Source organism: Empidonax traillii, unplaced genomic scaffold, assembly GCF_003031625.1.
Source record: "Empidonax traillii isolate 1590-97213 ecotype Southwest subspecies unplaced genomic scaffold, ASM303162v1 scaffold1275:size218915, whole genome shotgun sequence".
Classification (NCBI taxonomy): Eukaryota; Metazoa; Chordata; class Aves; order Passeriformes; family Tyrannidae; genus Empidonax; species Empidonax traillii.
This window is the reverse complement of record NW_020956468.1, coordinates 58,056-72,727: the sequence shown is the minus strand read 5'-3', so window position 1 is coordinate 72,727 and position 14,672 is coordinate 58,056. Positions and strand designations below refer to the sequence as shown.

Sequence of the window (14,672 nt, the reverse complement as noted above, 5' to 3'; positions counted from 1 at the left end):
GAACTGAACAGCCTGAAGAACTACTTCAAAAAGAAAAACAATTTGGCATTTAATATGTAGCGAACAATGAACCAATGAACTGGAAATCAAGCATTAGGGTGGAAAACTGCAGCTGTACTGAGTTGGTACCTGCAAGTATTCGCTTCTGAAACTGGGTAACAGCTGTAAAAGGTGTCAGTGGTTACTGGAGAGATTCTGTTTGTATTCCCTCAAATCACAGGGCTGCCACCACGCAATTCTTATTTCTTCTTGGACCCACCGTATCTAAAAAACAATGATTCTCTTGTGCTGTGGAAGGGATGGAATGTGAAATCCCATCCACATCCCAACAGAATCCCACAAACATTTTGGCAGGGAAAATTTATTATGTAAAGCCCAGATGGCATCCCAAATATTTCTACTTCAAAATTCAGAACTTTTTTTTTTTTTTTTTTTTTTGCTTAAAATAAACTATACAAAATTAACTGTGCAAGAGCATCAGGCAAGGTAACCAGACTTAACTGAGCAGTTATTTGGGCTATGGGAAGAATGGGAATGTGGTTTTCTCCATTTAACTCCATTGTCAGAAATGAATAATATTTTTCTATTCAACTACATTTGAATGACTGGCAGAGAAGGAAGATATAATAAGCAGATACATCCAGTAACATATTCTACTTGGAGAAGAACTTTTCCAGTTATCTAAAGCCTAAGAGTTTTGCCACCAACTTCTGCAGCAACATTTCAAACTTTCAGAAATGAATTTGCCATTTTTTATTTTTCCTTATTATTCTAATGGGGTGCTTTCACTTTTTTTCCCACTATGCAATTTCAGCTCTGAATCCGGGAATATGGGCTTCAAAGTGGTTTTCAGCTGCTTTTGGTTTCACCAAAGCAGCTAAACCTGATTATCAGTTCAGTTTAAACATGGATTTTAGTCGCTGCCCACCCCTTTAGGCTCTGGGATGAAGATCGATCCCTGATTCCGACTGTCATTTTGCAGTGAGCCCACTCCTACATTCCTTTTTATATCTATCACTTCACTGAATGCCAAAGAAATCTCAGTGTACTTGGCATGGAGGCTGCACTTCCTATATTTATGCTCCCACTAATGTATGCTCCGTTTTAGTCCTTTACCAGCTTAAAATCATCCCAGGGAAGACGGCACAAAAGCGCAAAACACTCCATGCAACTGTTTTACTTACACAAAACACTGATCACCCACACTGCTTTCCATCGCCACCTTTTTCCTGGATTTTATGTTTAAATATACCCAAAATATGAACCGTGGCAATTTTCTTACAGTATGCACAGTCATGTCGTGCTTGCTGCTCCACCTCAGACTCTCAGTACTTCCAGAAAATAAATCAGTACTTTTTAATTGTACTACCTTAACTCTGCTGGCAGAAGCACATTTGATTCTTCAAGGCAGATGAAAAGTGAAATGCTCTCTCTCCAGGCAAGAATTCCTTATATCTGGCAGGCTAGCACTTCATCCTTTTTAATTATTCCACAGGTGGTTGCCTTGGAAACTGCCAAGCAGCTCTCGGATTTGAGGGATCCAGCATCAGAAAAGTAACAAGCCTCTGCAGCCACGGCATCCACGCTGGCTGCAGCAACAGGAATCAGAACAGCCACGAAAACCTGTAAGAGATGGTTAAAATAAACAGGGATTAATCACACGGCTCAATTCTTCAGACATAAAACACAGAGAATGCCGACAGCCCCTGAACAGCGGATGCAAACTGCGTTTTAAGGGAGACACGGCCGGCGCAGCTTCCCAGCACAGCCCTGGATTTCACCTTCGGAGGACAGCACTGGAATGGTAATGCTGAAGGACCTCACGAGTTCAGGCTCTCAAGATCCAGCAAGATGATATTTTCCTCAGCCTTCAAATAGGAGACCTTCCTGAGCATCTGGTCCAACTGCCTGAAATTCAGTGCTATTGTTTAGCTTTGAATAAAAATAGAGCGACTATAAATAGCTCCCACCGCGAATGCTGAATCACTGTTATTCCGTATCGTACAGCAAATTCTCCCAACTTCATTTAGCTTCTAAAACTAGGAAAATTTCTCTTTGCTTAAAACACAACTACAAGCCTAGCAAAGCGTCTAATTCTGCTTTCAAGCCGCTGGTCTGAGAGTGCAGAAAATTTTCCTCTCCCTCTCTGATTTCTCGTTACTTCAAAAGCTGATAACTCGCGCTTCAATGTATAAATCAATCCTCCACAAAACCAAACCAAAGCAAAACCTAATTACATTTTCTGTCTCTGGTCAAGATTACAAAATCTCATTTTTTTTCAAAAACCTTCTTCTTTTGGTTTACCCGTTTTCACTTCTTAACCGAGAAATAATTTAGCAATACTCCTTAGAAAAATCATTTTCATTCAAACTTTCAGTCACATAAATGGTCACTCCCACACCCGGAGGCCTCCCTATCTTTGCTGATATGATTACTATGTCCAAGTTAACAATGATTTCTCAACACTCATATGGAAGTACTTGGATTAGTGGTATTAGCAAACTGCCTGGCAGGAACTCAAGTAAGACGTGGGTTTTCCTTCACCCTCCCATAAAGAGACACCCAAAAGACACAAGAATATGATTGTTAATACTAGAGCTGAGTCTTCCTAGAACAAGTTACAGTAATTATGTATTATTTATTGCACAGAAAAAAACTCAGGTGAAGTAACAGAAATTAAAGAGTTTATGAATGATCTCCCCAGTGCACACTCTGCACTCTCTTTTTTGCCTTCATCAATCACTTGCCTGATTGAAAATTAGGACATGGAGCTATTTTCCTCCTCTCCCTTCTTCCCTCCCCCATCGAATCCCACCAAGAACACAGCACATTTGACGTATTCCTATACAGGTTGCCTTCTTCCTAGTGAGTCCCACAGGTTTTCCTTCCTTGCTTTCCCCTGCACATCTCCTTCAGCCACATAATTTTTCCCCTTTACGAACAAGGTTTCTGACATGAGCTGACAAAACCAGCCATTTTCTTTCCCTCCCACCCCAGCAGTTCCAGGAGTGAGACCTACAGAATCCTCTGCGGGTTCATTTAGGATGAACACGAGTTTTCTGAATCCCCCTGTCCTGCCAGCCCAGGGTGCACCTGCCATCCACACCATCCATCCTCTGGGAGAGGCAACGTGCCTCCCTTTCAGCTCCTCAGGTTTGGTTTGCTCAGCATCTTTCAGGGATTTTTCCCTGCAGAAGCGGCATGCCAAAATACTGTGGAATATCCAGAGCATCTCTCTGTTCCTCCTCTTCACAGTTACAGCTATAACCACCACATGCAGGACAAAACACCTTTTCTGCCCCAGCTCTCTCGAGTCCTCTTTGACAGACTGAGTCTCCAAAGCCTCAAAATGACCCTTTTATCACAGACGGATCTTTCCTTTGAGGAAAGGTAGATTTTTTTTCATCCCTGCCTCAGGCATCTTAACATTTCAAGCACATCTCACTCTGCACTTATGGCATCATTTCTTTGCTTCTCACAGGACAGAGAGAGAACTCTGTCTATGATGTCAGCTCGGAGTGTTCACCTATCATTGTTCCAGCCAAATCCGGTACTTTACCAATTCCCCAAAGTTAATCCTTTTAACCCACTGAGATGCTTCCAAAACCAGGACATCCAGTTCTCAGCAGGCTCTAATGCCTCCCATTTTCATTTGCTTTATTCTCAGAGCAGCAGCATCCTGAGATCAATTCCAAAGTTCTGTTGCAAGTCTTCTTCTAACTTGATTTAAATCCTACACCGTTCTAAAGGAACATCTCAACAAGCTGATTTCTGGAATCTTCACCCATTGTAGGTGATGAAACTGTTGCATCTTTTCCCTATCCTCATCATCTCAGAGCAAGTAAATAAACAACTTCAAAGGCTGTAAAAGATGTCTTGCTAGCTTTTTCCTTTTTTTTTTTAAATTTATTCTGGAAAACTTTGTAAGATGTAATAAATATGCTCATTTTAACACATACTCTTCAGATATCTTGCTTCTGTGAGCAGCCCCACCTGTGCACTGGCTTATCTTTGCCATGTTCCTCCTGTTCAAGCTTCTTAATCCCAGTTCTGTCTCTGCCAGTGTGCTGATATGACTTGGTTCTTGGGGACTCTACAGATAAAGGTCAAGCATCAGAGCCATGAGACGAATAATCCATTGCCCAACTCCAATTCCTTTTAATTTCTATAACGTTTGCCCCTCTCAGGTGCCACAAAGGCACCTGGGCCACCAAGGAGCTCCACCAGTTGAGATTCTGGCCAACCCTTTTCTAGACTTAAGGGAATGTTTCTGTGCCACTGCCTCTTCAGAACACAAATCAAATCTTCTGCCTCACTCTTCAGGGGACACAGATCTTTGCTCTTTTCCAGCCCCCAAGCCCCAGGGCTGCCTCAAGGCTTGTATTTATCTCCACCACCACTGCAGTGAGACCCCGGGTTGCTGAGTGATGGAGGAGCTGCCTGTTCCCTCCTTCAGAACGAGTATCACGAAACACTAAAAGCACTGTAAACTGCAGAGCTCTGTGTTATTAGCAAAATACATAAAACATGGCAATTGTGAATAGTAAAACTAAAAGCAAGATGAATAAAATACTTTTAAGTAACTCCCCCGGTCCGCTGCGGTTTCACTCAGGTTTTTTTCAGGATTGTTCTCAATCCATTAACAACCCAGTTTTGCAAATCCCTCTTTGCATCCCTGAAATAAGTCTTTGTTTCCACGTTTGAGTGTGCACCAACCCTGCCGGTTTTCTCCTCTTCCATCTCCCTTCCTGCCGAAGCCTCTTTTCTGACCAGTCTCTATCCAGCCCTCCAAAAAGCTGCTTCCCAAAAATACGCTCAGATGCTCTCAGGGAATGCCAACATCTCCCTCCCACCAGAGACTGGCAGCTGATGGCAAATACAGCAACCAGGACAGGGAACCTTCCCCACACCGTACTCAGCAAAGACACAAGGAATTCACACACCACTCATGGTGCATCCCACACCGGGGTTTCCAAAAAAGGACCAAAAGGTCAGCTCGCCAAAACCTCAATTAGCAAGACCAGAGTTCTTAATTCCCTTTTTTCCCCCCCTGCAGAATTTCCTGTTTGGTTTACGCAAGGTACATTCAAGCCACGACGGTGCTTCACGGAGCAAAGTTCTTTGTCCTGCTCTTGGTTTCATCCACAGCTCAATTAATAACTTGGAAAACTTCATGACCACTCATTTTAAAATTTTGGGTTGACCAGTTATTAATTTTTTTGTTTGTTTTTTTTTTTTAAAAAGTTTTCAGAACTTGCTATGCACGAAACTGATACACAGCCACAACCACATTCCTCAGCGAACCAGAAAAGTGATGTTTTCCTGACAACTGTACTTTTTGGCATCTGCAGGAGGCACACAGACAGCTTTTACCAAGCACAAAACTTACTCTGAATTTAATATTTTGCGTATTTTTAAAATAAATGCATTGTAGATCACAGACACAACAGCAAAGAGGGACTGCAGTCAGAGGGAGCCCCACTGCTCTCTCGGGAAAATAAAAGTTAAAGACTCCCACTGACTCCAAAAGCAGTGGAATAAGGTTCCAGAAGCAATTAATCCTTTGAGATTTTTTTTTCCTTAAAAGAAATCCTCTTATTTCAGCACTGTTTATTGATCTTCCCTTCTTACATCCTTTATTTTCCAGATGAAAAGAAGTTAAATGGTGTTTTAGCAAGAGATGTCAAATCTGGATACTTCTTTTTTACTACCTGAAATATAATAAGGAGAAAACAGCAGCAATCTTCTGAAAACATTAATGGCTTGCAAGAATCCCACCCTTTTCACAAGGAAAGAAAAGACCCTGTAAAGAAAATTATTTGCTGTTTACTATGATGAGGTTTTAAGGTTTACTTGCAAATGTTTGGTAAATAAAAAAAGACATCTTCCTCTTAAATTATTTTGAACCACAAACAACTATATCAGACTGCAAAGCCTTCTTTAAACTGTTCCACCTCCAGTGAAGATCATCACAACTTGGCTGCTCTACAGATTCACCAGGCTAATACACATCTGCACAATGAATACTGAAACAAACAAAAAAAAGAACAGAAAAAAAACAAAAAAAAACCAAAACAAAACAAAAAACACCCCCCCCCCCCAAAAAAAAACTTTTGCTGTCTTCAATAAAAAAAAAACCTAAAGTGAGAATTTTAAATGAGAAATATGGGAACTTCCCCTATAAAAATCACAGGTGGCCAGAAAAAAAATTGAGCCAAGCAGTTTTCCCACAGTTTCAACAAAAATATTGTACAAAATAGATGTAAAAAAGAACCATCAAGACATTGCCTGGGACAGGACTAGTTCAGAACAGGTGCCAACCAGCAACTGCATGAAGGGAAATGAGAAGGTAACCAAGACAGGTAACACAGTCTGGGGGCTCAGTCAGTAGAAATAAAGATATCTGAAAAAGGGAATCACAGATTAATTTAGGTTGGAAAAAGCCCTCCAAAACCATCTGAGTCCAACCATGAACCCAGCACGGCCAAGATGCAGCAGCAGAACATCCTCAGGACAACTGTGGCTGGGCAGCTTCGAGAAGCTGAATTTGGGACAGCCCAAAATCAGAGGTCACTTTAGAGATGTTTATGAGTTGAATTACACTGGCAATGGGTCAGATCTCAAGGGAAGGTGTTTCCTTGCTCCCCGTCTAAGTGGTGGCAACAGCTCTGATGAACTGGGCTGTGAGGAGCTCCTGAACAAGAACAGAAGGATAAAGAAGATTCCTCTTGCAAAACAAGCCTCTACAGCTGAGTTCATCAATTCCCGTGATCAGAATGGGATCTGTACAAACAGAACCCCTGCAGGTGAACTCCTGATGAAACCACACAACCAGATTATGCAAAACCAAATCCCAAAAGAGGAGGGAATACTTTTTATGTTAAGCACAAGTAGGCTTTGCACTGTGCTGCCAGAAGAGACATGGAATCAATGTGCTGAACAGTGACTTTATGCTTCATCCACTCAGCACTGTTGCTTAAACAATACTGCAATCTTTTGGCAAGAAAATACAGGCCAATTTCATGTAACAACTTTCACTACAGTAAAGAGTCACTGGGAAACTAAAAAAAAAAAAAAATTATTTTGACAGCACTAAAAAAAAATCAGTCAACACTTTTCAGCAGTATCTGGAAGAAATTTCTTCCCATCTACAGAGAACAACATCAGCATGTGATGCTCCAGAAGACTGGTACATTCTGAATTTCTAGTTCATAGCTACACAGGGACAAACTCCACAGTGTTTTGGGGTGATAGTATAGGTTTTGAGTCACTCCCTCGACCAGGCTGTACAATCCTGTGTTGCTGAGTTTGACTTGTCCTCGGGATCTTGTTCTTTCCCCTCCAGCTCTTTCTTCCTGAATCTCAGAAAACCTCACCCTTCCTCAGCCTACAGAGGAATCACAGACACCTAGTAAAATGTTGGTATAATGTACATCTCCCTGATTTTTGCAGGTTCAAGATGCTGTCCTCTTATTAAAAAGTATGATAAAGTATTAAAAACATGAGAGCTGGCACAGATATTTCTTACCAAACACTCTCCTAAGAGCAATAATCATCCAGTGGAGAGAAAAAAATTATCTAGTGTGAAATTCACCTGGTTTAGCATTAAATATTGTTCAACAGCTAGGTCTTCAGGTAAATATCAATCTGTATCTTTAAAACCAAGTATATTTTTTTTAAATGTTTACTAAACACATTCCTCACATAAATTTTTCACTGAAAATTTTCACTTTCCACCTGCTAACAACTGAGACTAATTTGCCTCATATAAGCCCTCCAGTAAAACAATCCAAAGCCCTTTTCCCTTGTGTATTAGCTACCAATTACCACAACACAGATACTAAAAACTTATCAACAAAATAGATGTTAATACCTAGGTAATAACTGCCTCTGAATAGCCTTTTCTACATCAAATAACCACTTGTTTTTTTTTTTTGTTTTGTTTTGTGGGTTTTTTTTTTATTCCAGTGTTCTGATGAACACCTGGTTGTGAAGCTGTGATGTTTAACACCATGAGGACCAACCCACAGCTGCAGACACACGCTGCTGGCTGCAGAGAACACGAGACAACTTTATTCTCAGCAGAAAAAGGCCAAGAACTAACAGCTGATGAAGCCACCTTCACCCATTTCTCATCCCTGACTATTCACTCCCCCTTCATGCAGCTGTGCCACGAACCAGATCTTGATGCTGGCCCTGGACAAAAGTGGTTTTGCTGTTGTTGCTGCTGGTTCTGCAGTGTGGTCACTCACAGCTGTAGGAACACCAGGGCAGGACCAGGGGTCAATGCTCCAGCCATGCCAGCTGGCATCCAGGCAGGAACTGGAGATGATGACTGCCTCTTTCAGCAGCTCTGCCAGTTTATGCCAGCTTAAAATTCCCATGAAACTAAGGAGAACTAGACATATTCAAGTTAGAAATGCGGCAAAACATAACAAAAAAAAAAAAAAAACAAGAAGAAAGCACAGACTGTTTATCCAATAGAACAAATTACTAAGAGAGATGTTGAAATCCTCATTTCTAAGTAACTCCCAAATAAGCCAGCCTGCCTTTCTGAAAAACATTTTCAGCAAATGCCTGTTAATTTCTCAATTCTTCAGTCAAACATGAGCTACTGAGCTCAAAACAGGGAGTAACAGTTACACATAATGACCTGCAACACCCTAAATGTCAGACTAAATTATCCAACAGCTCCTTCTGCCTCCCATATTTCAAACGTAGATATATTTTAGTTCCCTCCTTGGCTGTGCCAGATCATCAGGCTTTAACAGTTTGAAACACAAGAGTCAAATCTAATGATATCCCCTGCCTGGAACAAGTCCAGGGGTTGAATGTGATTTCTTCATGTAGAAACAAGCAGCTCTAACATTTGATCTGGAATTCGTACCTCGTTAGGAGGGAAGCAGCAGAAGTCTCACTTGCTCCTGGTTCCAAAGCTGGCAGAGAGGGAGAAGGAAGGAGAAGGAGCCGTGCTGTGCTAGAGCTGGTCACCGACCTCGTCAAAACCCTCAGCTGTGAGTGCAGGGAATGATAATTTTGCCTGCCACGAGCAGACAGACTCCCTGAGTTGGAAATCTGCACGTTCGGAAGCTCGAAGTAGGAGGGTCAAACCAGAAATCTTGGTTTTCAGCATCTCCCTTCGTGCTTCAGTATGTTATGGGTGAGGGAAGATGCCTTTCTCTCTGCCTCAGTAGCTGTGTAGTACTTCATCCTTTGCAAAAAAATAGAAAAAAAAAAAAAGAAAACCTCTAAATTTACAAGACGTGTAGCACTTGGCAGCATTTCCTAACTGCTGAGTGACTGAGATGAGCTCATTTAGCACAAGTTTGAAATAAATGTATTATTTTATATAGCTCAGCCTATACATTCTGCAAGGCAATGAGAGGAGGAAGAGACGACACAGAGCATGGCCTGAAGAGTGTGGCCTCTTGCCAGTGCCCACACACACTTACCCTCCTTTTCCAGCCTCTGTCACACACACACACACCCCCTGGAAAGGAACAATCCGCTCAGGGCAAGCAGGAGCGCTTTTCTAGTGCTGCCAACTTCTGCCAAAATCCTATTTTCATTTTAAAATAAAGACTGCGCTCATTTAACTACAATGTCGTTGACTTACACAGCAGCACCTGTCAGAGAAGCAGAAATAAAACAAGAAGGCACAGGGCAGGGAATCAGGATATTTTTTTAAATCCTCTCCTGCTTTCTGTGTGGCCAGTGCCTGTCAGGAAAGGGGGATTAGTCCCTTCTACTGGCAACCTGCACGTTCAAATCCAACATGAAGAGGCAGACTATGGATTTGAGGGGAGAACAGTCACGGATCTACAGGATAAAGACGTGCTGGGAGAGACACCACCATCAGTTCTCACGGCTGATGCTGCCTGGCTTTACACACCTTGAAAACCGTCTGCAGATGAAGCCACTGCACAAAAAAACGTCTCAGCCATCACAGGGCTTTGAAGTCCTTTTGCACTTTCTACAAATTCACAGCCTCTGTTTAGATTTTGCTCTTTAAAGTGGCTCAGTTGTGGGACTTCAGAGACACAAACCCTTCAGCTGAATGAACTGCATGCAGTTGACACTCAGTATGGATAAAAATCCACTGTTTTATACAAGACTCCTTAATTTTATTATTCAATAATATTAACTAGGTTTCACAAAAAAAAAAAAAAAGGCACAAAAACAAAACAAACAAAAAAAACCCCAAACCAAACCAAACAAACAAAAAAAAAAACCTTTCAGTGTTGTTTCTAAAAACCCAGAGCAAGAAAAGACATTTCACTCCTTTAGAAAATTAATACCTGAAATGATCAGCCTCAAGTAAGCGTACCAAAGGAAAAAATAAAAAAGGGGGAGGGGGAAGGAAGAAAAAGAAAAAAAAAAGACCTTAAGAGACACCAGCAATCTAAGGATGACTGAGGAATAATTTTTCTGCTGTTTAATTCCAACAGTGACTGCCAGACTGTTTAAGAATGAGATTGAGCAACTAGGGGGACAAGTGGCAGCCTACTCATGTACCAGGCAATTCAGCAAGGGCTGATTTGTTAGGCTGAGAAAAAAAGGACAAATTAACCCATTTTCCAGCTTGGGCTGATCTGGTTATATCACCAACACAAGCTTAAACCAGTTTGGGAATCAGAGCAGAGACACTGCTGTCGCTGCCGAGTAAGCACATAAAGGAGGCCAGAGGCATAAATCAAATTCAGTAGGGAACTATGTAGGTATTATTCACATAAATATGTACTTTTAGGGATAAAACAAGCAAGCTTTTCCTTTTTTTTAAAATAAATTAACATGTTTTAAAAAAAAAAAAAAAACCACAAAACAAACAAACAAGCAAACAAACGAGAAAAATCTTTCTCTTTTTTTAGAAGCCAGACCTGCGCTGTTTGCTGTAGAGGGATCCCTGTTTGATCAATGCTGACAACACACGGATGGCACCGGAATTCTGACCTGTATCCATCCCTGCATGACCGTGTTTATGGTCCAAGTGATGCAAAGGTCAAGAATGAACGTACCCACAACACAGAAGACACCCACTCTTGTACATTAGAGGAGTGTGTTTACTCCATTAGTCATAAAGCAGTTAATGTGCCCCCCCTTCATGACTGAAAATACCTTAAATTACCTCAGTCTTCCCTCAGCTATAAAATAATTACAGGCCTGATTCAGTTCCTGAAGAGGAACTCATTTTTAACCACAACTAAGGCATGAGCCTTGCAAGATCTACTAATGCAAAAACTATTACATTGTTTTAAATAAAGCAATGAAATTATTGTTAGTAATAACAGTAATAGGAGCTGGAAGCTTGCATGAATTTACTAGCTCGGGCAACAATTAGCCTTTAAAAAAATTTCTAGAGAAGTTCTATGCAAAACCACCTGATTTGAAACAGATCATGCCCTTGTGTAAGCAACACAATAAGTTGTACTCAACTATTACGTATTAAACTAACCCAGTTTTCCTTTATGTTAGTTGCCAAGAGAATGCCCTTTCTTTTCACCCTCTCTGATTTCCAGAAAAACTCTCTCTGCTAGAATTAGAAGAGTCTGAAGCAGGACCAGTAATTTACCATCAGCAAAGGACATTTTTTTTAATCCCTAAAAATTTTGAGATAAAAATATTTTTAAATACAAGCACAAAAATTTTTTAAAAAATTTTTAAAAAAATCACAGTAGTCATGACAACCCCATTCCCTTTCCTTCTGCTCACCCATGTCACCAATATGATACCTAAAATAATCCACGGCAATTAAACTATCTGCAAGAGACATCTACATGTGCGGAAAATAATTCTAGAAGAACCAACAGCAGTAAGTTGTTGTCGTGGTTTTAATGCCAGCCAGGAACTAAGTTCCACATAGCCCCTTGCTCCCAGCACTCAGTGGGGATGAGGAGGAGAACTAGGAAAAGTTAAAACCCTTGGGTTGAGATAGGAACAGTTTAATGAATTAAATAAAGTTAAATAAATTAATTTAAATAAAATTTTAATAGTAATGAGAAGGGAGAGAACAAAGAGAGAGGAAAGAAACGTTGCACGGGATCACCGCTCACCACCCACTGACCACTGCCCAGCCCATCCCAAACAGTCACTGACCTCTTCTGGGCAACATCTCCCACTTTATATGCTGGGAATGATGTCCTATGGTATGGAATATCCCTTTGCCCAGCTCGGATCAGCTGTCCCAGCCATGCACCTCCTCACTGGCAGAGCCCTGGAGACTTAAAGTCCTTGTCTTGGAGTAACCACAACACCTAAAACATCAGGGTGTTATCAACGTTATTCTCACACTGAATCCAAAACACAGCACTGCACTAGCCACTAGGGAAAATTATTATCCCAGCCAAAACCAGGACACACCTGTCAGTCTTACCACAAACTCCTGGGAAAAATATGGAGAAGATTATACTGGGTGCTACCGAGAGTCTTCTAAAGAAGAGCCAGGCACAATTAATTAACACAGGTTAATGAATGTGGTATCTGTCTGTGGCAAGGTCACCTGCCCAGGGGATGAAGGGGAGAAAGTGGATGTAGAGTTTTTCTGGATTTTAGCAAGGCCTTTGGTACTCCCAGCGTCCTTCTGGACCAGCAGGTATCCAGCTGTGGGATGAGCGGGTTCACAGTGATGAACTGGCTGAAGGGCAGAGCTCAAAGGGGCTCCAGCTGGCTGGTGACTGTCACCAGTGGTGCTCCTCAGGGATCAATCCCAGGGACCAGCCCTACTCAGTGCAGTTGTCCATGACCTAGGATGCTTTAACCTTCTGGCCAGCCCTCAACTGCTCAGGCAGCTGGACTAGATGGGTCACTGTAGGTCCCCTCCACCTGAAATAGTCTACTCTATTCTAACTTACATTTAGGTGTGAAAGCAAGAACCATGTGGGAAAGATCCTACCTGATCATTTCAGCAGGGCACATCCAAAGCTTTCAGTAAAAAAAATGTAATTTAATCACTGATTCCATTGTTAACTTCTCCCCCATTATTTCAACAGCAGGTAACATGTCCAGAGATGGCCAAGTCCTTTGGGGGGACATCAGAGCACAGCCCTGTAACTCAGCACCTCTTTAATCAATCCATACGAGTATTTTAAGCCTACAGTCAACTGCACAGCAGAGTCTGATTACAAGAACAGAATAAAACTCATCAAGACTATTTTGGGGATTTTAATGACAGCGACCAAGGTAGCACTGTGCTGTCTATTATGTATGTAGAACCGACAGACTAATTTCATTCTAATCCAGTACATTCCCCTCTAACTGCTCAATTCAATTCTTACAACCCAAAAAAGATTCTACATCAACACATACAGGAAAAAAAAAAGGGAAAGCACAATATTCATAATTATCCATTCTGCATGCAAAAGCCTATTTTGGCATATATTGTTTTCAGTCTGCAAGACAAAAGACCCTGGATTGTACAGATTTCCACAGAAAAACAGCACCCCCTTATAAACCCAGATTTCTTACAAAGCACAGGAGTTGAATCACGGAATATTGGGATTTATCTCCCTTGTCCACCTGCTGTCCAGGTAGGTAAAGGAGATCCAGTTAAACTAGGGGACTCTTTAGCATGGTTCCTTTCGCTAAATCCAGTCTCTCCAAGAGAAAATGAGGCATCACATCCTAAACTTCTTAAGGCAGCCCTCCACTGACAATAAAGCGCCCACAGCAATCTGCCCAGGTCAGTCATTCCTTGCTGCTCCTGGAGACTTGGAGGGATTAATTTTGCTGGCAAGTGTAGGCTTCTCCTAGGTGGTTCCAATGCCTCATTCCTGTCTAAAAAAAAAAAGTTAAAACGCTTGGCAAAAGGAAGATATGTACTTCTGGTATCAAAAATTATATGTGCAGCCCCAGAATATTAATTAAAGACACGGTGACCCCGTGGTCACCAGCCAAGGAAATGATGCCAAGGACAAAGACATTCTGCCCTCCTGGTCTGACCACAACCTCCCTGTGATGAAAAGATGGTATTTCTTCATTCCCTGAGAGAAATGAACCATGACATGGGATTTTATTTCCTGAAACTGCCCAGTCTTTTATACCAAGCCAGGAAACAACAGATAGACAAGAACCTCTGACAGAAGAAAGCGGTTATGAAATGCAGGTAGTGAAGTACAATTTCTCTTACACACAATATTCAGCAGTTCCCCTCGTTTAATCTTTACATCCTTGACAGCTCAGTGACCTGTGACGAGAAAAACTGTTCAGAAGAGTGTTAATGGGGTGTCAGGGGCTCAAAACCAAACTACCTGTGGCCTCTCACAGTACAGTGCAGGTGTGGGGAGAGGTCAGCCTAAAGCACTCTGAAGCCATAAGGTCCATCTTTGCAAACAGAGAATTACATTCTGCACCAGTCTACTCTAAACTTTTACCTGCTCTGAAGATTTTCTACTTCTTGGAGATTTTCTCCTTCTAATTAGACAACACTGTTACCCACATAACACAATGTGCAAGAATAAAGCACCTAACACTACTCTTGTAAATATTTTACTACTCGTGATCACTTGCCAAAGATTTTATACATTTGTTTGAAATAAAGAAAAAACAAAACAAAAAAACCCCACGGATTTAAAAAAAAAAAAAAAAAGTAAGTCAACTCAAATGTTTTCTTAAGCAAACAAATAAGAGAATTACATATTACTGAGTATTTGACACTTGGAAGATCCAGAAAAGCTCTT

At 41.4% G+C, this 14,672-nt stretch overlaps 1 long non-coding RNA gene across 3 annotated transcripts in view; it reads right to left on the bottom strand.

Annotated features, from left to right (window-relative positions):
* LOC114069493 overlaps positions 1–14,672 on the bottom strand; it is a 123,639-nt gene that overhangs the window by 84,695 nt on the left and 24,272 nt on the right. For all 3 annotated transcript variants that reach the window (XR_003573789.1, XR_003573790.1, XR_003573788.1), the window contains exon 2: positions 1,370–1,623. This is a non-coding gene — a long non-coding RNA (uncharacterized LOC114069493). The remainder of the gene's footprint in view (positions 1–1,369; positions 1,624–14,672) is intronic.